The following is a 24,308-nucleotide window of genomic DNA, read 5'->3' on the forward strand; positions in this document are numbered from 1 at the left end:
CCGCTCTAACCCCGTTTCTCTTGGTTTTCTTCCGCTCTAACCTTGATTATCTTGGCTTTCCTCCATTCTAACCCCGCTTTTCTTGGTTTTCCTCCGCTGTAACTTCGCTTTTCTTGGTTTTTCTCCGCTCTAACCCCGTTTCTCTTGGTTTTCCTCCGCTCTAACCTTGATTATCTTGGCTTTCCTCCGCTCTAACCCTGCTTTTCTTGGTTTTCCTCCGCTCCAACCTCGCTATTCTGGGTTTTACTCCGCTCTAACTTCGCTTTTCTGGGTTTTCCTCCGCCCTAACCCCCTTTTATTGGTTTTCCTCCGCTCTAACCCCGCTTTTCTTGGTTTTCCGGCGCTCTACCATCGCTTTTCTTGGTTTTCCTCCGCTCTAACCCCGCTTTTCTTGGTTTTCCTCCGCTCTAACCCCGCTTTCCTTGGTTTTCTTCCGCTCTAACCCCGCTTTTCTTGGTTTTCCTCCTTTCTAACCTCGCTTTTCTTGGTTTTCCTCTGCTCTAACCCCGCTTTTCCTGGTTTTAGTCCACTCTAACCACGCTTTTCATAGTTTCATAGTTTCATAATTTCGTGCGGGTTGGAAGGGACTTTAGAGATCATCGAGTCCGGCCCCCGGGATTCGCGCCTCTGTGTAGCAGAGCGGCATTTCTACCACTTGCGCCACAGGGGGGATTCGAACTCCGGGCCCCAGTGTTGCATGGCGGCATCTTTAACCACTGCGCCACCGGGGCACACTTGGATTTCTGCTGCTCTAACCGCGCTTTTCTTTCTTTTCTTCCTCTCTAACTTCTTCTTATTGGTTTTCCTCCGCTCTAACCCCGATTATCTTGGTTTTCCTGCTCTCTAACCCCGCTTTTCTTGGTTTTCTTCCGTTCTAACTCTGCTTTTCTTGGTTTTCCTCCGCTCTAACCCCTCATTTCTTGGTTTTCATCCGCATGAACCTCTCTTTTCTTGGTTATCCTCCGCTCTAACCCAGCTTTTCTTGGTTTTCCTCCGTTCTAAATCTCCTTTTCTTGGTTTTCCTCCGCTCTAACCCCTCATTTCTTGGTTTTCATCCGCATGAACCTCTCTTTTCTTGGTTTTCTTCCACTCTAACCCAGCTTTTCTTGGTTTTCCTCCGCACTAACCCCGCTTTTCTTTGTTTTACACCGCTCTAACCCCGCTTTTCTTGGTTTTCCTGCGCTCTAACCCAGCTTTTCTTGGTTTTTCTCCACTCTAACCATGCTTTTCTTGGATTTCCGCTGCTCTAACTTCGCTTTCCTTGGTTTTCTTCCGCTCTAACCCCGCTTTTCTTGGTTTTCCTCCTTTCTAACCTCGCTTTTCTTGGTTTTCCTCTGCTCTAACCCCGCTTTTCCTGGTTTTAGTCCACTCTAACCTCGCTTTTCATAGTTTCATAGTTTCATAATTTCGTGCGGGTTGGAAGGGACTTTAGAGATCATCGAGTCCGGCCCCCGGGATTCGAGCCTCTGTGTAGCAGAGCGGCACTTCTACCACTTGCGCCACAGGGGGGATTCGAACTCCGGGCCCCAGTGTTGCATGGCGGCATCTTTAACCACTGCGCCACCGGGGCACACTTGGATTTCTGCTGCTCTAACCGCGCTTTTCTTTGTTTTCTTCCTCTCTAACTTCTTTTTATTGGTTTTCCTCCGCTCTAACCCCGATTATCTTGGTTTTCCTGCTCTCTAACCCCGCTTTTCTTGGTTTTCTTCCGTTCTAACTCTCCTTTTCTTGGTTTTCCTCTGCTCTAACCCCTCATTTCTTGGTTTTCATCCGCATGAACCTCTCTTTTCTTGGTTTTCCTCCACTCTAACCCAGCTTTTCTTGGTTTTCCTCCGCACTAACCCCGCTTTTCTTTGTTTTACACCGCACTAACCCCGCTTTTCTTGGTTTTCCTGCGCTGTAACTTCGCTTTTCTTGGTTTTTCTCCGCTCTAACCCCGTTTCTCTTGGTTTTCCTCCGCTCTAACCTTGATTATCTTGGCTTTCCTCCATTCTAACCCCGCTTTTCTTGGTTTTCCTCCTTTCTAACCTCGCTTTTCTTGGTTTTCCTCTGCTCTAACCCCGCTTTTCCTGGTTTTAGTCCACTCTAACCACGCTTTTCATAGTTTCATAGTTTCATAATTTCGTGCGGGTTGGAAGGGACTTTAGAGATCATCGAGTCCGGCCCCCGGGATTCGAGCCTCTGTGTAGCAGAGCGGCACTTCTACCACTTGCGCCACAGGGGGGATTCGAACTCCGGGCCCCAGTGTTGCATGGTGGCATCTTTAACCACTGCGCCACCGGGGCACACTTGGATTTCTGCTGCTCTAACCGCGCTTTTCTTTGTTTTCTTCCTCTCTAACTTCTTTTTATTGGTTTTCCTCCGCTCTAACCCCGATTATCTTGGTTTTCCTGCTCTCTAACCCCGCTTTTCTTGGTTTTCCTCCGTTCTAACTCTCCTTTTCTTGGTTTTCCTCCGCTCTAACCCCTCATTTCTTGGTTTTCATCCGCATGAACCTCTCTTTTCTTGGTTTTCCTCCACTCTAACCCAGCTTTTCTTGGTTTTCCTCCGCAGTAACCCCGCTTTTCTTTGTTTTACACCGCACTAACCCCGCTTTTCTTGGTTTTCCTGCGCTGTAACTTCGCTTTTCTTGGTTTTTCTCCGCTCTAACCCCGTTTCTCTTGGTTTTCTTCCGCTCTAACCTTGATTATCTTGGCTTTCCTCCATTCTAACCCAGCTTTTCTTGGTTTTCCTCTGTTCTAACTCTCCTTTTCTTGGTTTTCCTCCGCTCTATCCCCTCATTTCTTGGTTTTCATCCGCATGAACCTCTCTTTTCTTGGTTTTCCTCCACTCTAACCCAGCTTTTCTTGGTTTTCCTCCGCACTAACCCCGCTTTTCTTTGTTTTACACCGCACTAACCCCGCTTTTCTTGGTTTTCCTGCGCTGTAACTTCGCTTTTCTTGGTTTTTCTCCGCTCTAACCCCGTTTCTCTTGGTTTTCTTCCGCTCTAACCTTGATTATCTTGGCTTTCCTCCATTCTAACCCCGCTTTTCTTGGTTTTCCTGCGCTGTAACTTCGCTTTTCTTGGTTTTTCTCCGCTCTAACCCCGTTTCTCTTGGTTTTCCTCTGCTCTAACCTTGATTATCTTGGCTTTCCTCCGCTCTAACCCCGCTTTTCTTGGTTTTCCTCCGCTCCAACCTCGCTATTCTGGGTTTTACTCCGCTCTAACTTCGCTTTTCTGGGTTTTCCTCCGCCCTAACCCCCTTTTCTTGGTTTTCCTCCGCTCTAACCCCGCTTTTCTTGGTTTTCCGCCGCTCTACCATCGCTTTTCTTGGTTTTCCTCCGCTCTAACCCCGCTTTTCTTGGTTTTCCTCCGCTCTAACCCCGCTTTCCTTGGTTTTCTTCCGCTCTAACCCCGCTTTTCTTGGTTTTCCTCTTTTCTAACCTCGCTTTTCTTGGTTTTCCTCTGCTCTAACCCCGCTTTTCCTGGTTTTAGTCCACTCTAACCACGCTTTTCATAGTTTCATAGTTTCATAATTTCGTGCGGGTTGGAAGGGACTTTAGAGATCATCGAGTCCGGCCCCCGGGATTCGAGCCTCTGTGTAGCAGAGCGGCATTTCTACCACTTGCGCCACAGGGGGGATTCGAACTCCGGGCCCCAGTGTTGCATGGCGGCATCTTTAACCACTGCGCCACCGGGGCACACTTGGATTTCTGCTGCTCTAACCGCGCTTTTCTTTGTTTTCTTCCTCTCTAACTTCTTTTTATTGGTTTTCCTCCGCTCTAACCCCGATTATCTTGGTTTTCCTGCTCTCTAACCCCGCTTTTCTTGGTTTTCTTCCGTTCTAACTCTGCTTTTCTTGGTTTTCCTCCGCTCTAACCCCTCATTTCTTGGTTTTCATCCGCATGAACCTCTCTTTTCTTGGTTTTCCTCCGCTCTAACCCAGCTTTTCTTGGTTTTCCTCCGTTCTAACTCTCCTTTTCTTGGTTTTTCTCCGCTCTAACCCCGTTTCTCTTGGTTTTCTTCCGCTCTAACCTTGATTATCTTGGCTTTCCTCCATTCTAACCCCGCTTTTCTTGATTTTCTTCCGCTCTAACCCCGCTTTTCTTGGTTTTTCTCCACTCTAACCATGCTTTTCTTGGATTTCCGCTGCTCTAACTTCGCTTTCCTTGGTTTTCTTCCGCTCTAACCCCGCTTTTCTTGGTTTTCCTCCTTTCTAACCTCGCTTTTCTTGGTTTTCCTCTGCTCTAACCCCGCTTTTCCTGGTTTTAGTCCACTCTAACCACGCTTTTCATAGTTTCATAGTTTCATAATTTCGTGCGGGTTGGAAGGGACTTTAGAGATCATCGAGTCCGGCCCCCGGGATTCGAGCCTCTGTGTAGCAGAGCGGCACTTCTACCACTTGCGCCACAGGGGGGATTCGAACTCCGGGCCCCAGTGTTGCATGGCGGCATCTTTAACCACTGCGCCACCGGGGCACACTTGGATTTCTGCTGCTCTAACCGCGCTTTTCTTTGTTTTCTTCCTCTCTAACTTCTTTTTATTGGTTTTCCTCCGCTCTAACCCCGATTATCTTGGTTTTCCTGCTCTCTAACCCCGCTTTTCTTGGTTTTCTTCAGTTCTAACTCTGCTTTTCTTGGTTTTCCTCCGCTCTAACCCCTCATTTCTTGGTTTTCATCCGCATGAACCTCTCTTTTCTTGGTTTTCCTGCTCTCTAACCCCGCTTTTCTTGGTTTTCCTCCGTTCTAACTCTCTTTTTCTTGGTTTTCCTCTGCTCTAACCCCTCATTTCTTGGTTTTCATCCGCATGAACCTCTCTTTTCTTGGTTTTCCTCCACTCTAACCCAGCTTTTCTTGGTTTTCCTCCGCACTAACCCCGCTTTTCTTTGTTTTACACCGCACTAACCCCGCTTTTCTTGGTTTTCCTGCGCTGTAACTTCGCTTTTCTTGGTTTTTCTCCGCTCTAACCCCGTTTCTCTTGGTTTTCTTCCGCTCTAACCTTGATTATCTTGGCTTTCCTCCATTCTAACCCCGCTTTTCTTGGTTTTCCTCTGTTCTAACTCTCCTTTTCTTGGTTTTCCTCCGCTCTATCCCCTCATTTCTTGGTTTTCATCCGCATGATCCTCTCTTTTCTTGGTTTTCCTCCACTCTAACCCAGCTTTTCTTGGTTTTCCTCCGCACTAACCCCGCTTTTCTTTGTTTTACACCGCACTAACCCCGCTTTTCTTGGTTTTCCTGCGCTGTAACTTCGCTTTTCTTGGTTTTTCTCCGCTCTAACCCCGTTTCTCTTGGTTTTCTTCCGCTCTAACCTTGATTATCTTGGCTTTCCTCCATTCTAACCCCGCTTTTCTTGGTTTTCCTCCGCTGTAACTTCGCTTTTCTTGGTTTTTCTCCGCTCTAACCCCGTTTCTCTTGGTTTTCCTCCGCTCTAACCTTGATTATCTTGGCTTTCCTCCGCTCTAACCCCGCTTTTCTTGGTTTTCCTCCGCTCCAACCTCGCTATTCTGGGTTTTACTCCGCTCTAACTTCGCTTTTCTGGGTTTTCCTCCACCCAAACCCCCTTTTCTTGGTTTTCCTCCGCTCTAACCCCGCTTTTCTTGGTTTTCCGCCGCTCTACCATCGCTTTTCTTGGTTTTCCTCCGCTCTAACCCCGCTTTTCTTGGTTCTCCTCCGCTCTAACCCCGCTTTCCTTGGTTTTCTTCCGCTCTAACCCCGCTTTTCTTGGTTTTTCTCTTTTCTAACCTCGCTTTTCTTGGTTTTCCTCTGCTCTAACCCCGCTTTTCCTGGTTTTAGTCCACTCTAACCACGCTTTTCATAGTTTCATAGTTTCATAATTTCGTGCGGGTTGGAAGGGACTTTAGAGATCATCGAGTCCGGCCCCCGGGATTCGAGCCTCTGTGTAGCAGAGCGGCATTTCTACCACTTGCGCCACAGGGGGGATTCGAACTCCGGGCCCCAGTGTTGCATGGTGGCATCTTTAACCACTGCGCCACCGGGGCACACTTGGATTTCTGCTGCTCTAACCGCGCCTTTCTTTGTTTTCTTCCTCTCTAACTTCTTCTTATTGGTTTTCCTCCGCTCTAACCCCGATTATCTTGGTTTTCCTGCTCTCTAACCCCGCTTTTCTTGGTTTTCTTCCGTTCTAACTCTGCTTTTCTTGGTTTTCCTCCGCTCTAACCCCTCATTTCTTGGTTTTCATCCGCATGAACCTCTCTTTTCTTGGTTTTCCTCCGCTCTAACCCAGCTTTTCTTGGTTTTCCTCCGTTCTAACTCTCCTTTTCTAAGTTTTCCTCCGCTCTAACCCCTCATTTCTTGGTTTTCATCCGCATGAACCTCTCTTTTCTTGGTTTTCCTCCACTCTAACCCAGCTTTTCTTGGTTTTCCTCCGCACTAACCCCGCTTTTCTTTGTTTTACACCGCACTAACCCCGCTTTTCTTGGTTTTCCTGCGCTGTAACTTCGCTTTTCTTGGTTTTTCTCCGCTCTAACCCCGTTTCTCTTGGTTTTCTTCCGCTCTAACCTTGATTATCTTGGCTTTCCTCCATTCTAACCCCGCTTTTCTTGGTTTTCCTCCGCTCTAACCCAGCTTTTCTTGGTTTTTCTCCACTCTAACCATGCTTTTCTTGGATTTCCGCTGCTCTAACTTCGCTTTCCTTGGTTTTCTTCCGCTCTAACCCCGCTTTTCTTGGTTTTCCTCCTTTCTAACCTCGCTTTTCTTGGTTTTCCTCTGCTCTAACCCCGCTTTTCCTGGTTTTAGTCCACTCTAACCACGCTTTTCATAGTTTCATAGTTTCATAATTTCGTGCGGGTTGGAAGGGACTTTAGAGATCATCGAGTCCGGCCCCCGGGATTCGAGCCTCTGTGTAGCAGAGCGGCACTTCTACCACTTGCGCCACAGGGGGGATTCGAACTCCGGGCCCCAGTGTTGCATGGCGGCATCTTTAACCACTGCGCCACCGGGGCACACTTGGATTTCTGCTGCTCTAACCGCGCTTTTCTTTGTTTTCTTCCTCTCTAACTTCTTTTTATTGGTTTTCCTCCGCTCTAACCCCGATTATCTTGGTTTTCCTGCTCTCTAACCCCGCTTTTCTTGGTTTTCCTCCGTTCTAACTCTCCTTTTCTTGGTTTTCCTCCGCTCTAACCCCTCATTTCTTGGTTTTCATCCGCATGAACCTCTCTTTTCTTGGTTTTCCTCCACTCTAACCCAGCTTTTCTTGGTTTTCCTCCGCACTAACCCCGCTTTTCTTTGTTTTACACCGCACTAACCCCGCTTTTCTGGGTTTTCCTGCGCTGTAACTTCGCTTTTCTTGGATTTTCTCCGCTCTAACCCCGTTTCTCTTGGTTTTCTTCCGCTCTAACCTTGATTATCTTGGCTTTCCTCCATTCTAACCCCGCTTTTCTTGGTTTTCCTCCGCTGTAACTTCGCTTTTCTTGGTTTTTCTCCGCTCTAACCCCGTTTCTCTTGGTTTTCCTCCGCTCTAACCTTGATTATCTTGGCTTTCCTCCGCTCTAACCCCGCTTTTCTTGGTTTTCCTCCGCTCCAACCTCGCTATTCTGGGTTTTACTCCGCTCTAACTTCGCTTTTTTGGTTTTCCTCCACTCTAACCACGCTTTTCATAGTTTCACAGTTTCATAATTTCGTGCGGGTTGGAAGGGACTTTAGAGATCATCGAGTCCGGCCCCCGGGATTCGAGCCTCTGTGTAGCAGAGCGGCACTTCTACCACTTGCGCCACAGGGGGGATTCGAACTCCGGGCCCCAGTGTTGCATGGCGGCATCTTTAACCACTGCGCCACCGGGGCACACTTGGATTTCTGCTGCTCTAACCGCGCTTTTCTTTGTTTTCTTCCTCTCTAACTTCTTTTTATTGGTTTTCCTCCGCTCTAACCCCGATTATCTTGGTTTTCCTGCTCTCTAACCCCGCTTTTCTTGGTTTTCCTCCGTTCTAACTCTCCTTTTCTTGGTTTTCCTCCGCTCTAACCCCTCATTTCTTGGTTTTCATCCGCATGAACCTCTCTTTTCTTGGTTTTCCTCCACTCTAACCCAGCTTTTCTTGGTTTTCCTCCGCACTAACCCCGCTTTTCTTTGTTTTACACCGCACTAACCCCGCTTTTCTTGGTTTTCCTGCGCTGTAACTTCGCTTTTCTTGGTTTTTCTCCGCTCTAACCCCGTTTCTCTTGGTTTCTTCCGCTCTAACATTGATTATCTTGGCTTTCCTCCATTCTAACCCCGCTTTTCTTGGTTTTCCTCCGCTGTAACTTCGCTTTTCTTGGTTTTTCTCCGCTCTAACCCCGTTTCTCTTGGTTTTCTTCCGCTCTAACCTTGATTATCTTGGCTTTCCTCCATTCTAACCCCGCTTTTCTTGGTTTTCCTCCTTTCTAACCTCGCTTTTCTTGGTTTTCCTCTGCTCTAACCCCGCTTTTCCTGGTTTTAGTCCACTCTAACCACGCTTTTCATAGTTTCATAGTTTCATAATTTCGTGCGGGTTGGAAGGGACTTTAGAGATCATCGAGTCCGGCCCCCGGGATTCGAGCCTCTGTGTAGCAGAGCGGCACTTCTACCACTTGCGCCACAGGGGGGATTCGAACTCCGGGCCCCAGTGTTGCATGGCGGCATCTTTAACCACTGTGCCACCGGGGCACACTTGGATTTCTGCTGCTCTAACCGCGCTTTTCTTTGTTTTCTTCCTCTCTAACTTCTTTTTATTGGTTTTCCTCCGCTCTAACCCCGATTATCTTGGTTTTCCTGCTCTCTAACCCCGCTTTTCTTGGTTTTCCTCCGTTCTAACTCTCTTTTTCTTGGTTTTCCTCTGCTCTAACCCCTCATTTCTTGGTTTTCATCCGCATGAACCTCTCTTTTCTTGGTTTTCCTCCACTCTAACCCAGCTTTTCTTGGTTTTCCTCCGCACTAACCCCGCTTTTCTTTGTTTTACACCGCACTAACCCCGCTTTTCTTGGTTTTCCTGCGCTGTAACTTCGCTTTTCTTGGTTTTTCTCCGCTCTAACCCCGTTTCTCTTGGTTTTCTTCCGCTCTAACCTTGATTATCTTGGCTTTCCTCCATTCTAACCCCGCTTTTCTTGGTTTTCCTCTGTTCTAACTCTCCTTTTCTTGGTTTTCCTCCGCTCTATCCCCTCATTTCTTGGTTTTCATCCGCATGATCCTCTCTTTTCTTGGTTTTCCTCCACTCTAACCCAGCTTTTCTTGGTTTTCCTCCGCACTAACCCCGCTTTTCTTTGTTTTACACCGCACTAACCCCGCTTTTCTTGGTTTTCCTGCGCTGTAACTTCGCTTTTCTTGGTTTTTCTCCGCTCTAACCCCGTTTCTCTTGGTTTTCTTCCGCTCTAACCTTGATTATCTTGGCTTTCCTCCATTCTAACCCCGCTTTTCTTGGTTTTCCTCTGTTCTAACTCTCCTTTTCTTGGTTTTCCTCCGCTCTATCCCCTCATTTCTTGGTTTTCATCCGCATGATCCTCTCTTTTCTTGGTTTTCCTCCACTCTAACCCAGCTTTTCTTGGTTTTCCTCCGCACTAACCCCGCTTTTCTTTGTTTTACACCGCACTAACCCCGCTTTTCTTGGTTTTCCTGCGCTGTAACTTCGCTTTTCTTGGTTTTTCTCCGCTCTAACCCCGTTTCTCTTGGTTTTCTTCCGCTCTAACCTTGATTATCTTGGCTTTCCTCCATTCTAACCCCGCTTTTCTTGGTTTTCCTCCGCTGTAACTTCGCTTTTCTTGGTTTTTCTCCGCTCTAACCCCGTTTCTCTTGGTTTTCCTCCGCTCTAACCTTGATTATCTTGGCTTTCCTCCGCTCTAACCCCGCTTTTCTTGGTTTTCCTCCGCTCCAACCTCGCTATTCTGGGTTTTACTCCGCTCTAACTTCGCTTTTCTGGGTTTTCCTCCACCCAAACCCCCTTTTCTTGGTTTTCCTCCGCTCTAACCCCGCTTTTCTTGGTTTTCCGCCGCTCTACCATCGCTTTTCTTGGTTTTCCTCCGCTCTAACCCCGCTTTTCTTGGTTTTCTTCCGCTCTAACCCCGCTTTTCTTGGTTTTCCTCTTTTCTAACCTCGCTTTTCTTGGTTTTCCTCTGCTCTAACCCCGCTTTTCCTGGTTTTAGTCCACTCTAACCACGCTTTTCATAGTTTCATAGTTTCATAATTTCGTGCGGGTTGGAAGGGACTTTAGAGATCATCGAGTCCGGCCCCCGGGATTCGAGCCTCTGTGTAGCAGAGCGGCATTTCTACCACTTGCGCCACAGGGGGGATTCGAACTCCGGGCCCCAGTGTTGCATGGCGGCATCTTTAACCACTGCGCCACCGGGGCACACTTGGATTTCTGCTGCTCTAACCGCGCCTTTCTTTCTTTTCTTCCTCTCTAACTTCTTCTTATTGGTTTTCCTCCGCTCTAACCCCGATTATCTTGGTTTTCCTGCTCTCTAACCCCGCTTTTCTTGGTTTTCTTCCGTTCTAACTCTGCTTTTCTTGGTTTTCCTCCGCTCTAACCCCTCATTTCTTGGTTTTCATCCGCATGAACCTCTCTTTTCTTGGTTTTCCTCCGCTCTAACCCAGCTTTTCTTGGTTTTCCTCCATTCTAACTCTACTTTTCTTGGTTTTCCTCCGCTCTAACCCCTCATTTCTTGGTTTTCATCCGCATGAACCTCTCTTTTCTTGGTTTTCCTCCACTCTAACCCAGCTTTTCTTGGTTTTCCTCCGCACTAACCTCGCTTTTCTTTGTTTTACACCGCACTAACCCCGCTTTTCTTGGTTTTCCTGCGCTGTAACTTCGCTTTTCTTGGTTTTTCTCCGCTCTAACCCCGTTTCTCTTGGTTTTCTTCCGCTCTAACCTTGATTATCTTGGCTTTCCTCCATTCTAACCCCGCTTTTCTTGGTTTTCCTCCGCTCTAACCCAGCTTTTCTTGGTTTTTCTCCACTCTAACCATGCTTTTCTTGGATTTCCGCTGCTCTAACTTCGCTTTCCTTGGTTTTCTTCCGCTCTAACCCCGCTTTTCTTGGTTTTCCTCCTTTCTAACCTCGCTTTTCTTGGTTTTCCTCTGCTCTAACCCCGCTTTTCCTGGTTTTAGTCCACTCTAACCACGCTTTTCATAGTTTCATAGTTTCATAATTTCGTGCGGGTTGGAAGGGACTTTAGAGATCATCGAGTCCGGCCCCCGGGATTCGAGCCTCTGTGTAGCAGAGCGGCACTTCTACCACTTGCGCCACAGGGGGGATTCGAACTCCGGGCCCCAGTGTTGCATGGCGGCATCTTTAACCACTGCGCCACCGGGGCACACTTGGATTTCTGCTGCTCTAACCGCGCTTTTCTTTGTTTTCTTCCTCTCTAACTTCTTTTTATTGGTTTTCCTCCGCTCTAACCCCGATTATCTTGGTTTTCCTGCTCTCTAACCCCGCTTTTCTTGGTTTTCCTCCGTTCTAACTCTCCTTTTCTTGGTTTTCCTCCGCTCTAACCCCTCATTTCTTGGTTTTCATCCGCATGAACCTCTCTTTTCTTGGTTTTCCTCCACTCTAACCCAGCTTTTCTTGGTTTTCCTCCGCACTAACCCCGCTTTTCTTTGTTTTACACCGCACTAACCCCGCTTTTCTTGGTTTTCCTGCGCTGTAACTTCGCTTTTCTTGGTTTTTCTCCGCTCTAACCCCGTTTCTCTTGGTTTCTTCCGCTCTAACATTGATTATCTTGGCTTTCCTCCATTCTAACCCCGCTTTTCTTGGTTTTCCTGCGCTGTAACTTCGCTTTTCTTGGTTTTTCTCCACTCTAACCATGCTTTTCTTGGATTTCCGCTGCTCTAACTTCGCTTTCCTTGGTTTTCTCCGCTCTAACCCCGCTTTTCTTGGTTTTCCTCCTTTCTAACCTCGCTTTTCTTGGTTTTCCTCTGCTCTAACCCCCCTTTTCTTGGTTTTCCTCCACTCTAACCACGCTTTTCATAGTTTCACAGTTTCATAATTTCGTGCGGGTTGGAAGGGACTTTAGAGATCATCGAGTCCGGCCCCCGGGATTCGAGCCTCTGTGTAGCAGAGCGGCACTTCTACCACTTGCGCCACAGGGGGGATTCGAACTCCGGGCCCCAGTGTTGCATGGCGGCATCTTTAACCACTGCGCCACCGGGGCACACTTGGATTTCTGCTGCTCTAACCGCGCTTTTCTTTGTTTTCTTCCTCTCTAACTTCTTTTTATTGGTTTTCCTCCGCTCTAACCCCGATTATCTTGGTTTTCCTGCTCTCTAACCCCGCTTTTCTTGGTTTTCCTCCGTTCTAACTCTCCTTTTCTTGGTTTCCCTCCGCTCTAACCCCTCATTTCTTGGTTTTCATCCGCATGAACCTCTCTTTTCTTGGTTTTCCTCCACTCTAACCCAGCTTTTCTTGGTTTTCCTCCGCACTAACCCCGCTTTTCTTTGTTTTACACCGCACTAACCCCGCTTTTCTTGGTTTTCCTGCGCTGTAACTTCGCTTTTCTTGGTTTTTCTCCGCTCTAACCCCGTTTCTCTTGGTTTCTTCCGCTCTAACATTGATTATCTTGGCTTTCCTCCATTCTAACCCCGCTTTTCTTGGTTTTCCTCCGCTGTAACTTCGCTTTTCTTGGTTTTTCTCCGCTCTAACCCCGTTTCTCTTGGTTTTCTTCCGCTCTAACCTTGATTATCTTGGCTTTCCTCCATTCTAACCCCGCTTTTCTTGGTTTTCCTCCGCTGTAACTTCGCTTTTCTTGGTTTTTCTCCGCTCTAACCCCGTTTCTCTTGGTTTTCCTCCGCTCTAACCTTGATTATCTTGGCTTTCCTCCGCTCTAACCCCGCTTTTCTTGGTTTTCCTCCGCTCCAACCTCGCTATTCTGGGTTTTACTCCGCTCTAACTTCGCTTTTCTGGGTTTTCCTCCGCACTAACCCCCTTTTCTTGGTTTTCCTCCGCTCTAACCCCGCTTTTCTTGGTTTTCCGCCGCTCTACCATCGCTTTTCTTGGTTTTCCTCCGCTCTAACCCCGCTTTTCTTGGTTTTCCTCCGCTCTAACCCCGCTTTTCTTGGTTTTCCTCCGCTCTAACCCTGCTTTTCTTGGTTTTCCTCTGCTCTAACCCAGCTTTTCTTGGTTTTTCTCCACTCTAACTATGCTTTTCTTGGATTTCCTCCGCTCTAACTTCGCTTTTCTTGGTTTTCCTCCGCTCTAACCCCGATTATCTTGGTTTTTCTCCACCGTAAACCAGCTTTTCTTGGTTTTTCTCCACTCTAACCATGCTTTTATTGGATTTCTGCTGCTCTAACCACGCTTTTCTCTGCTTTCTTCCTCTCTAATTTTTTTCTATTGGTTTTCCTTCGCTCTAACCCCGATTATCTTGGTTTTTCTCCGCTCTTATCCCACTTTTCTTGGTTTTCCTCCGCACTAACCCCGCTTTTCCTTGTTTTACACCGCACTAACCCCGCTTTTCTTGGTTTTCCTCCGCTGTAACTTCGCTTTTCTTGGTTTTTCTCCGCTCTAACTCCGCTTTTCTTGGCTTTCCTCCGCTCTAACCCCGCTTTTCTGGGTTTTCCTCCGCCCTAACCCCCTTTTCTTGGTTTTCATCCGCTCCAACCTCGCTATTCTGGGTTTTACTCCGCTCTAACTTCGCTTTTCTGGGTTTTCCTTGGCCCTAACCCCCTTTTCTTGGTTTTCCTCCGCTCTAACCCCGCTTTTCTTGGTTTTCCGCCGCACTACCATCGCTTTTCTTGGTTTTCCTTCACTCTAACCCTGCTTTTCTTGGTTTTTCTCCGCTCTAACCCCGCTTTTCTTGGTTTTCCTCCGCTCTAACCCAGCTTTTCTTGGTTTTTCTCCACTCTAACCATGCTTTTCTTGGATTTCCGCTGCTCTAACTTCGCTTTCCTTGGTTTTCTTTCGCTCTAACCCCGCTTTTCTTGGTTTTCCTCCTTTCTAACCTCGCTTTTCTTGGTTTTCCTCTGCTCTAACCCCGCTTTTCCTGGTTTTAGTCCACTCTAACCACGCTTTTCATAGTTTCATAGTTTCATAATTTCGTGCGGGTTGGAAGGGACTTTAGAGATCATCGAGTCCGGCCCCCGGGATTCGAGCCTCTGTGTAGCAGAGCGGCACTTCTACCACTTGCGCCACAGGGGGGATTCGAACTCCGGGCCCCAGTGTTGCATGGCGGCATCTTTAACCACTGCGCCACCGGGGCACACTTGGATTTCTGCTGCTCTAACCGCGCTTTTCTTTGTTTTCTTCCTCTCTAACTTCTTTTTATTGGTTTTCCTCCGCTCTAACCCCGATTATCTTGGTTTTCCTGCTCTCTAACCCCGCTTTTCTTGGTTTTCCTCCGTTCTAACTCTGCTTTTCTTGGTTTTCCTCGGCTCTAACCCCTCATTTCTTGGTTTTCATCCGCATGAACCTCTCTTTTCTTGGTTTTCCTCCACTCTAACCCAGCTTTTCTTGGTTTTCCTCCGCACTAACCCCGCTTTTCTTTGTTTTACACCGCACTAACCCCGCTTTTCTTGGTTTTCCTGCGCTGTAACTTCGCTTTTCTTGGTTTTTCTCCGCTCTAACCCCGTTTCTCTTGGTTTTCTTCCGCTCTAACCTTGATTATCTTGGCTTTCGTCCATTCTAACCCCGCTTTTCTTGGTTTTCCTCCGCTGTAACTTCGCTTTTCTTGGTTTTTCTCCGCTCTAACCCAGTTTCTCTTGGTTTTCCTCCGCTCTAACCTTGATTATCTTGGCTTTCCTCCGCTCTAACCCCGCTTTTCTTGGTTTTCCTCCGCTGTAACTTCGCTTTTCTTGGTTTTTCTCCGCTCTAACCCCGTTTCTCTTGGTTTTCCTCCGCCCTAACCCCCTTTTCTTGGTTTTCCTCCGCTCTAACCCCGCTTTTCTTGGTTTTCCGCCGCTCTACCATCGCTTTTCTTGGTTTTCCTCCGCTCTAACCCCGCTTTTCTTGGTTTTCCTCCGCTCTAACCCCGCTTTTCTTGGTTTTTCTCCACACTAATCATGCTTTTCTTGGATTTCCGCTGCTCTAACTTCGCTTTTCTTGGTTTTCTTCCGCTCTAACCCCGCTTTTCTTGGTTTTCCTCCTTTCTAACCTCGCTTTTCTTGGTTTTCCTCTGCTCTAACCCCGCTTTTCCTGGTTTTAGTCCACTCTAACCACGCTTTTCATAGTTTCATAGTTTCATAATTTCGTGCGGGTTGGAAGGGACTTTAGAGATCATCGAGTCCGGGCCCCGGGATTCGAGCCTCTGTGTAGCAGAGCGGCACTTCTACCACTTGCGCCACAGGGGGGATTCGAACTCCGGGCCCCAGTGTTGCATGGCGGCATCTTTAACCACTGCGCCACCGGGGCACACTTGGATTTCTGCTGCTCTAACCGCGCTTTTCTTTGTTTTCTTCCTCTCTAACTTCTTTTTATTGGTTTTCCTCCGCTCTAACCCCGATTATCTTGGTTTTCCTGCTCTCTAACCCCGCTTTTCTTGGTTTTCCTGCTCTCTCACCCCGCTTTTCTTGGTTTTCTTCCGTTCTAACTCTGCTTTTCTTGGTTTTCCTCCGCTCTAACCCCTCATTTCTTGGTTTTCATCCGCATGAACCTCTCTTTTCTTGGTTTTCCTCCGCTCTAACCCAGCTTTTCTTGGTTTTCCTCCGCTCTAACCCCGCTTTTCTTGGTTTTCCTTCGCTCTAACCTTGATTATACTGGTTTTCCGCCGCTCTACCATCGCTTTTCTTGGTTTTCCTACACTCTATCCCCGGTTTTCTTGGTTTTCCTCCGCTCTAAGTTCACTTTTCTCGGTTTTCCTCCTCTCTAATCCCGCTTTTCTTGGTTTTCCTCCGCTCTAACCCCGCTTTTCTTGGTTTTCCTCCGCTCTAACCCTGCTTTTCTTGGTTTTCCTCTGCTCTAACCCAGCTTTTCTTGGTTTTTCTCCACTCTAACCATGATTTTCTTGGATTTCCTCCGCTCTAACTTCGCTTTTCTTGGTTTTCCTCCGCTCTAACCCCGATTATCTTGGTTTTTCTCCACTGTAACCCAGCTTTTCTTGGTTTTTCTCCACTCTAACCATGCTTTTCTTGGATTTCTGCTGCTCTAACCGCGCTTTTCTTTGCTTTCTTCCTCTCTAACTTCTTTTTATTGGTTTTCCTTCGCTCTAACCCCGATTATCTTGGTTTTTCTCCGCTCTAACCCAGCTTTTCTTGGTTTTCCTCCGCTCTAACCCCGCTTTTCTTGGTTTTCCTTCGCTCTAACCTTGATTATATTGGTTTTCCGCCGCTCTACCATCGCTTTTCTTGGTTTTCCTACACTCTATCCCCGGTTTTCTTGGTTTTCCTCCGCTCTAAGTTCACTTTTCTCGGTTTTCCTCCTCTCTAATCCCGCTTTTCTTGGTTTTCCTCCGCTGTAACCCCGCTTTTCTTGGTTTTCCTCCGCTCTAACCCTGCTTTTCTTGGTTTTCCTCTGCTCTAACCCAGCTTTTCTTGGTTTTTCTCCACTCTAACCATGCTTTTCTTGGATTTCCTCCGCTCTAACTTCGCTTTTCTTGGTTTTCCTCCGCTCTAACCCCGATTATCTTGGTTTTTCTCCACTGTAACCCAGCTTTTCTTGGTTTTTCTCCACTCTAACCATGCTTTTCTTGGATTTCTGCTGCTCTAACCGCGCTTTTCTTTGCTTTCTTCCTCTCTAACTTCTTTTTATTGGTTTTCCTTCGCTCTAACCCCGATTATCTTGGTTTTTCTCCGCTCTTATCCCACTTTTCTTGGTTTTCCTCCGCTCTAACCCCGCTTTTCTTTGTTTTACAACGCACTAACCCCGCTTTTCTTGGTTTTCCTCCTCTGTAACTTCGCTTTTCTTGGTTTTTCTCCGTTCTAACCCCGTTTCTCTTGGTTTTCTTACGCTCTAACCTTGATTATCTTGGCTTTCCTCCATTCTAACCCCGCTTTTCTTGGTTTTCCTCCACTGTAACTTCGCTTTTCTTGGTTTTTCTCCGCTCTAACCCCGTTTCTCTTGGTTTTCCTCCGCTCTAACCTTGATTATCTTGGCTTTCCTCCGCTCTAACCCCGCTTTTCTTGGTTTTCCTCCGCTCCAACCTCGCTATTCTGGGTTTTACTCCGCTCTAACTTCCCTTTTCTGGGTTTTCCTCCGCCGTAACCCCCTTTTCTTGGTTTTCCTCCGCTCTAACCCCGCTTTTCTTGGTTTTCCGCCGCTCTACCATCGCTTTTCTTGGTTTTCCTCCGCTCTAACCCCGCTTTTCTTGGTTTTCCTCCGCTCTAACCCCGCTTTTCTTGGTTTTTCTCCACTCTAACCATGCTTTTCTTGGATTTCCGCTGCTCTAACTTCGTTTTCCTTGGTTTTCTTCCGCTCTAACCCCGCTTTTCTTGGTTTTCCTCTTTTCTAACCTCGCTTTTCTTGGTTTTCCTCTGCTGTAACCCCGCTTTTCCTGGTTTTAGTCCACTCTAACCACGCTTTTCATAGTTTCATAGTTTCATAATTTCGTGCGGGTTGGAAGGGACTTTAGAGATCATCGAGTCCGGCCCCCGGGATTCGAGCCTCTGTGTAGCAGAGCGGCACTTCTACCACTTGCGCCACAGGGGGGATTCGAACTCCGGGCCCCAGTGTTGCATGGCGGCATCTTTAACCACTGCGCCACCGGGGCACACTTGGATTTCTGCTGCTCTAACCGCGCTTTTCTTTGTTTTCTTCCTCTCTAACTTCTTTTTATTGGTTTTCCTCCGCTCTAACCCCGATTATCTTGGTTTTCCTCCGCTCTAACCCCTCATTTCTTGGTTTTCATCCGCATGAACCTCTCTTTTCTTGGTTTTCCTCCGCTCTAACCCAGCTTTTCTTGGTTTTCCTCCGCTCTAACCCCGCTTTTCTTGGTTTTCCTTCGCTCTAACCTTGATTATATTGGTTTTCCGCCGCTCTACCATCGCTTTTCTTGGTTTTCCTACACTCTATCCCCGGTTTTCTTGGTTTTCCTCCGCTCTAAGTTCACTTTTCTCGGTTTTCCTCCTCTCTAATCCCGCTTTTCTTGGTTTTCCTCCGCTCTAACCCCGCTTTTCTTGGTTTTCCTCCGCTCTAACCCTGCTTTTCTTGGTTTTCCTCTGCTCTAACCCAGCTTTTCTTGGTTTTTCTCCACTCTAACCATGCTTTTCTTGGATTTCCTCCGCTCTAACTTCGCTTTTCTTGGTTTTCCTCCGCTCTAACCCCGATTATCTTGGTTTTTCTCCACTGTAACCCAGCTTTTCTTGGTTTTTCTCCACTCTAACCATGCTTTTCTTGGATTTCTGCTGCTCTAACCGCGCTTTTCTTTGCTTTCTTCCTCTCTAACTTCTTTTTATTGGTTTTCCTTCGCTCTAACCCCGATTATCTTGGTTTTTCTCCGCTCTTATCCCACTTTTCTTGGTTTTCCTCCGCACTAACCCCGCTTTTCTTGGTTTTCCTCCGCTGTAACTTCGCTTTTCTTGGTTTTTCTCCGCTCTAACCCCGTTTCTCTTGGTTTTCTTCCGCTCTAACCTTGATTATCTTGGCTTTCCTCCATTCTAATCCCGCTTTTCTTGGTTTTCCTCCGCTGTAACTTCGCTTTTCTTGGTTTTTCTCCGCTCTAACCCCGTTTCTCTTGGTTTTCCTCCGCTCTAACCTTGATTATCTTGGCTTTCCTCCGCTCTAACCCCGCTTTTCTTGGTTTTCCTCCGCTCCAACCTCGCTATTCTGGGTTTTACTCCGCTCTAACTTCCCTTTTCTGGGTTTTCCTCCACCCTAACCCCCTTTTCTTGGTTTTCCTCCGCTCTAACCCCGCTTTTCTTGGTTTTCCGCCGCTCTACCATCGCTTTTCTTGGTTTTCCTCCGCTCTAACCCCGCTTTTCTTGGTTTTCCTCCGCTCCAACCCCGCTTTTCTTGGTTTTTCTCCACTCTAACCATGCTTTTCTTGGATTTCCGCTGCTCTAACTTCGCTTTCATTGGTTTTCTTCCGCTCTAACCCCGCTTTTCTTGGTTTTCCTCTTTTCTAACCTCGCTTTTCTTGGTTTTCCTCTGCTCTAACCCCGCTTTTCCTGGTTTTAGTCCACTCTAACCACGCTTTTCATAGTTTCATAGTTTCATAATTTCGTGCGGGTTGGAAGGGACTTTAGAGATCATCGAGTCCGGCCCCCGGGATTCGAGCCTCTGTGTAGCAGAGCGGCATTTCTACCACTTGCGCCACAGGGGGGATTCGAACTCCGGGCCCCAGTGTTGCATGGCGGCATCTTTAACCACTGCGCCACCGGGGCACACTTGGATTTCTGCTGCTCTAACCGCGCTTTTCTTTGTTTTCTTCCTCTCTAACTTCTTTTTATTGGTTTTCCTCCGCTCTAACCCCGATTATCTTGGTTTTCCTGCTCTCTAACCCCGCTTTTCTTGGTTTTCCTGCTCTCTCACCCCGCTTTTCTTGGTTTTCTTCCGTTCTAACTCTGCTTTTCTTGGTTTTCCTCCGCTCTAACCCCTCATTTCTTGGTTTTCATCCGCATGAACCTCTCTTTTCTTGGTTTTCCTCCGCTCTAACCCAGCTTTTCTTGGTTTTCCTCCGCTCTAACCCCGCTTTTCTTGGTTTTCCTTCGCTCTAACCTTGATTATACTGGTTTTCCGCCGCTCTACCATCGCTTTTCTTGGTTTTCCTACACTCTATCCCCGGTTTTCTTGGTTTTCCTCCGCTCTAAGTTCACTTTTCTCGGTTTTCCTCCTCTCTAATCCCGCTTTTCTTGGTTTTCCTCCGCTCTAACCCCGCTTTTCTTGGTTTTCCTCCGCTCTAACCCTGCTTTTCTTGGTTTTCCTCTGCTCTAACCCAGCTTTTCTTGGTTTTTCTCCACTCTAACCATGATTTTCTTGGATTTCCTCCGCTCTAACTTCGCTTTTCTTGGTTTTCCTCCGCTCTAACCCCGATTACCTTGGTTTTTCTCCACTGTAACCCAGCTTTTCTTGGTTTTTCTCCACTCTAACCATGCTTTTCTTGGATTTCTGCTGCTCTAACCGCGCTTTTCTTTGCTTTCTTCCTCTCTAACTTCTTTTTATTGGTTTTCCTTCGCTCTAACCCCGATTATCTTGGTTTTTCTCCGCTCTAACCCAGCTTTTCTTGGTTTTCCTCCGCTCTAACCCCGCTTTTCTTGGTTTTCCTTCGCTCTAACCTTGATTATATTGGTTTTCCGCCGCTCTACCATCGCTTTTCTTGGTTTTCCTACACTCTATCCCCGGTTTTCTTGGTTTTCCTCCGCTCTAAGTTCACTTTTCTTGGTTTTCCTCCTCTCTAATCCCGCTTTTCTTGGTTTTCCTCCGCTCTAACCCCGCTTTTCTTTGTTTTCCTCCGCTCAAACCCCGCTTTTCTTGGTTTTCCTCTGCTCTAACCCAGCTTTTCTTGGTTTTTCTCCATTCTAACCATAGATTTCTTGGATTTCCGCTGCTCTAACTTCGCTTTACTTGGTTTTCCTCCGCTCTAACCCTGCTTTTCTTGGTTTTCCTCAGCACTTATTCCGCTTTTCTTGGTTTTACTTCACTCTAACTTCGCTTTTCTTGGTTTTCCTCCGCTGTAACTTCGCTTTTCTTGGTTTTCCTCCGCTCTAACCCCACTTTTCTTGCTTTTTCTCCACTCTAACCCAGCTTTTCTTGGTTTTTCTCCACTCTAACCATGCTTTTCTTGGATTTCTGCTGCTCTAATCGCGCTTTTCTTTGTTTTCTTCCTCTCTAACTTCTTTTTATTGGTTTTCCTCCGCTCTAACCCCGATTATCTTGGTTTTCCTGCTCTCTAAACCCGCTTTTCTTGGTTTTCCTCCGTTCTAACTCTCCTTTTCTTGGTTTTCCTCCGCTCTAACCCAGCTTTTCTTGGTTTTCCTCCGCACTAACCCCGGTTTTCTTTGTTTTACACCGCACTAACCCCGCTTTTCTTGGTTTTCCTCCGCTGTAACATCGCTTTTCTTGGTTTTTCTCCGCTCTAACCCCGTTTCTCTTGGTTTTATTCTGCTCTAACCTTGATTATCTTGGCTTTCCTCCACTCTAACCCCACTTTTCTTGGTTTTCCTCCTCTGTAACTTTGCTTTTCTTGGTTTTTCTCCGCTCTAACCCCGTTTCTCTTGGTTTTCCTCCGCACTAACCTTGATTATCTTGGCTTTCCTCCGCTCTAACCCCGCTTTTCTTGGTTTTCCTCCGCTCCAACCTCGCTATTCTGGGTTTTACTCCGCTCTAACTTCGCTTTTCTGGGTTTTCCTCCGACATAACCCCCTTTTCTTGGTTTTCCTCCGCTCTAACCCCGCTTTTCTTGGTTTTCCGCCGCTCTACCATCGCTTTTCTTGCTTTTCCTCCGCTCTAACCCCGCTTTTCTTGGTTTTCCGCCGCTCTAACCCCGCTTTTCTTGGTTTTCCTCCGCTCTAACTCCGCTTTTCTTGGTTTTCCTCCCCTCTAACCCAGCTTTTCTTGGTTTTTCTCCACTCTAACCATGCTTTTCTTGGATTTCCGCTGCTCTAACTTCGCTTTCCTTGGTTTTCTTCCGCTCTAACCCCGCTTTTCTTGGTTTTCCTCCTTTCTAACCTCGCTTTTCTTGGTTTTCCTCTGCTCTAACCCCGCTTTTCCTGGTTTTAGTCCACTCTAACCACGCTTTTCATAGTTTCATAGTTTCATAATTTCGTGCGGGTTGGAAGGGACTTTAGAGATCATCTAGTCCGGCCCCCGGGATTCGAGCCTCTGTGTAGCAGAGCGGCACTTCTACCACTTGCGCCACAGGGGGGATTCGAACTCCAGGCCCCAGTGTTGCATGGCGGCATCTTTAACCACTGCGCCACCGGGGCACACTTGGATTTCTGCTGCTCTAACCGCGCTTTTCTTTGTTTTCTTCCTCTCTAACTTCTTTTTATTGGTTTTCCTCCGCTCTAACCCCGATTATCTTGGTTTTCCTGCTCTCTAACCCCGCTTTTCTTGGTTTTCTTCCGTTCTAATTCTGCTTTTCTTGGTTTTCCTCCGCTCTAACCCCTCATTTCTTGGTTTTCATCCGCATGAACTTCTCTTTTCTTGGTTTTCCTCCGCTCTAACCCAGCTTTTCTTGGTTTTCCTCCGCTCTAACCCCGCTTTTCTTGGTTTTCCTTCGCTCTAACCTTGATTATACTGGTTTTCCGCCGCTCTACCATCGCTTTTCTTGGTTTTCCTACACTTTATCCCCGGTTTTCTTGGTTTTCCTCCGCTCTAAGTTCACTTTTCTCGGTTTTCCTCCTCTCTAACCCTGCTTTTCTTGGTTTTCCTCTGCTCTAACCCAGCTTTTCTTGGTTTTTCTCCACTCTAACCATGCTTTTCTTGGATTTCCTCCGCTCTAACTTCGCTTTTCTTGGTTTTCCTCCGCTCTAACCCCGATTATCTTGGTTTTTCTCCACTGTAACCCAGCTTTTCTTGGTTTTTCTCCACTCTAACCATGCTTTTCTTGGATTTCTGCTGCTCTAACCGCGCTTTTCTTTGCTTTCTTCCTCTCTAACTTCTTTTTATTGGTTTTCCTTCGCTCTAACCCCGATTATCTTGGTTTTTCTCCGCTCTTATCCCACTTTTCTTGGTTTTCCTCCGCACTAACCCCGCTTTTCTTTGTTTTACAACGCACTAACCCCGCTTTTCTTGGTTTTCCTCCGCTGTAACTTCGCTTTTCTTGGTTTTTCTCCGCTCTAACCCCGTTTCTCTTGGTTTTCTTCCGCTCTAACCTTGATTATCTTGGCTTTCCTCCATTCTAATCCCGCTTTTCTTGGTTTTCCTCCGCTGTAACTTCGCTTTTCTTGGTTTTTCTCCGCTCTAACCCCGTTTCTCTTGGTTTTCCTCTGCTCTAACCTTGATTATCTTGGCTTTCCTCCGCTCTAACCCCGCTTTTCTTGGATTTCCTCCGCTCCAACCTCGCTATTCTGGGTTTTACTCCGCTCTAACTTCCCTTTTCTGGGTTTTCCTCAGCCCTAACCCCCTTTTCTTGGTTTTCCTCCGCTCTAACCCCGCTTTTCTTGGTTTTCCGCCGCTCTACCATCGCTTTTCTTGGTTTTCCTCCGCTCTAACCCCGCTTTTCTTGGTTTTCCTCCGCTCTAACCCAGCTTTTCTTGGTTTTTCTCCACTCTAACCATGCTTTTCTTGGATTTCCGCTGCTCTAACTTCGCTTTCCTTGGTTTTCTTCCGCTCTAACCCCGCTTTTCTTGGTTTTCCTCTTTTCTAACCTCGCTTTTCTTGGTTTTCCTCTGCTCTAACCCCGCTTTTCCTGGTTTTAGTCCACTCTAACCACGCTTTTCATAGTTTCATAGTTTCATAATTTCGTGCGGGTTGGAAGGGACTTTAGAGATCATCGAGTCCGGCCCCCGGGATTCGAGCCTCTGTGTAGCAGAGCGGCATTTCTACCACTTGCGCCACAGGGGGGATTCGAACTCCGGGCCCCAGTGTTGCATGGCGGCATCTTTAACCACTGCGCCACCGGGGCACACTTGGATTTCTGCTGCTCTAACCGCGCTTTTCTTTGTTTTCTTCCTCTCTAACTTCTTCTTATTGGTTTTCCTCCGCTCTAACCCCGATTATCTTGGTTTTCCTGCTCTCTAACCCCGCTTTTCTTGGTTTTCTTCCGTTCTAACTCTGCTTTTCTTGGTTTTCCTCCGCTCTAACCCCTCATTTCTTGGTTTTCATCCGCATGAACCTCTCTTTTCTTGGTTTTCCTCCGCTCTAACCCAGCTTTTCTTGGTTTTCCTCCGCTCTAACCCCGCTTTTCTTGGTTTTCCTTCGCTCTAACCCCGCTTTTCTTGGTTTTCCTTCGCTCTAACCTTGATTATACTGGTTTTCCGCCGCTCTACCATCGCTTTTCTTGGTTTTCCTACACTCTATCCCCGGTTTTCTTGGTTTTCCTCCGCTCTAAGTTCACTTTTCTCGGTTTTCCTCCTCTCTAATCCCGCTTTTCTTGGTTTTCCTCCGCTCTAACCCAGCTTTTCTTGGTTTTTCTCCACTCTAACCATGCTTTTCTTGGATTTCCTCCGCTCTAACTTCGCTTTTCTTGGTTTTCCTCCGCTCTAACCCCGATTATCTTGGTTTTTCTCCACTGTAACCCAGCTTTTCTTGGTTTTTCTCCACTCTAACCATGCTTTTCTTGGATTTCTGCTGCTCTAACCGCGCTTTTCTTTGCTTTCTTCCTCTCTAACTTCTTTTTATTGGTTTTCCTTCGCTCTAACCCCGATTATCTTGGTTTTTCTCCGCTCTAACCCAGCTTTTCTTGGTTTTCCTCCGCTCTAACCTTGCTTTTCTTTGTTTTCCTTCGCTCTAACCTTGATTATATTGGTTTTCCGCCGCTCTACCATCGCTTTTCTTGGTTTTCCTACACTCTATCCCCGGTTTTCTTGGTTTTCCTCCGCTCTAAGTTCACTTTTCTTGG

Source organism: Coturnix japonica, chromosome 3, assembly GCF_054131305.1.
Source record: "Coturnix japonica strain WE chromosome 3, WE-NBRP24, whole genome shotgun sequence".
Lineage (NCBI taxonomy): Eukaryota > Metazoa > Chordata > Aves > Galliformes > Phasianidae > Coturnix > Coturnix japonica.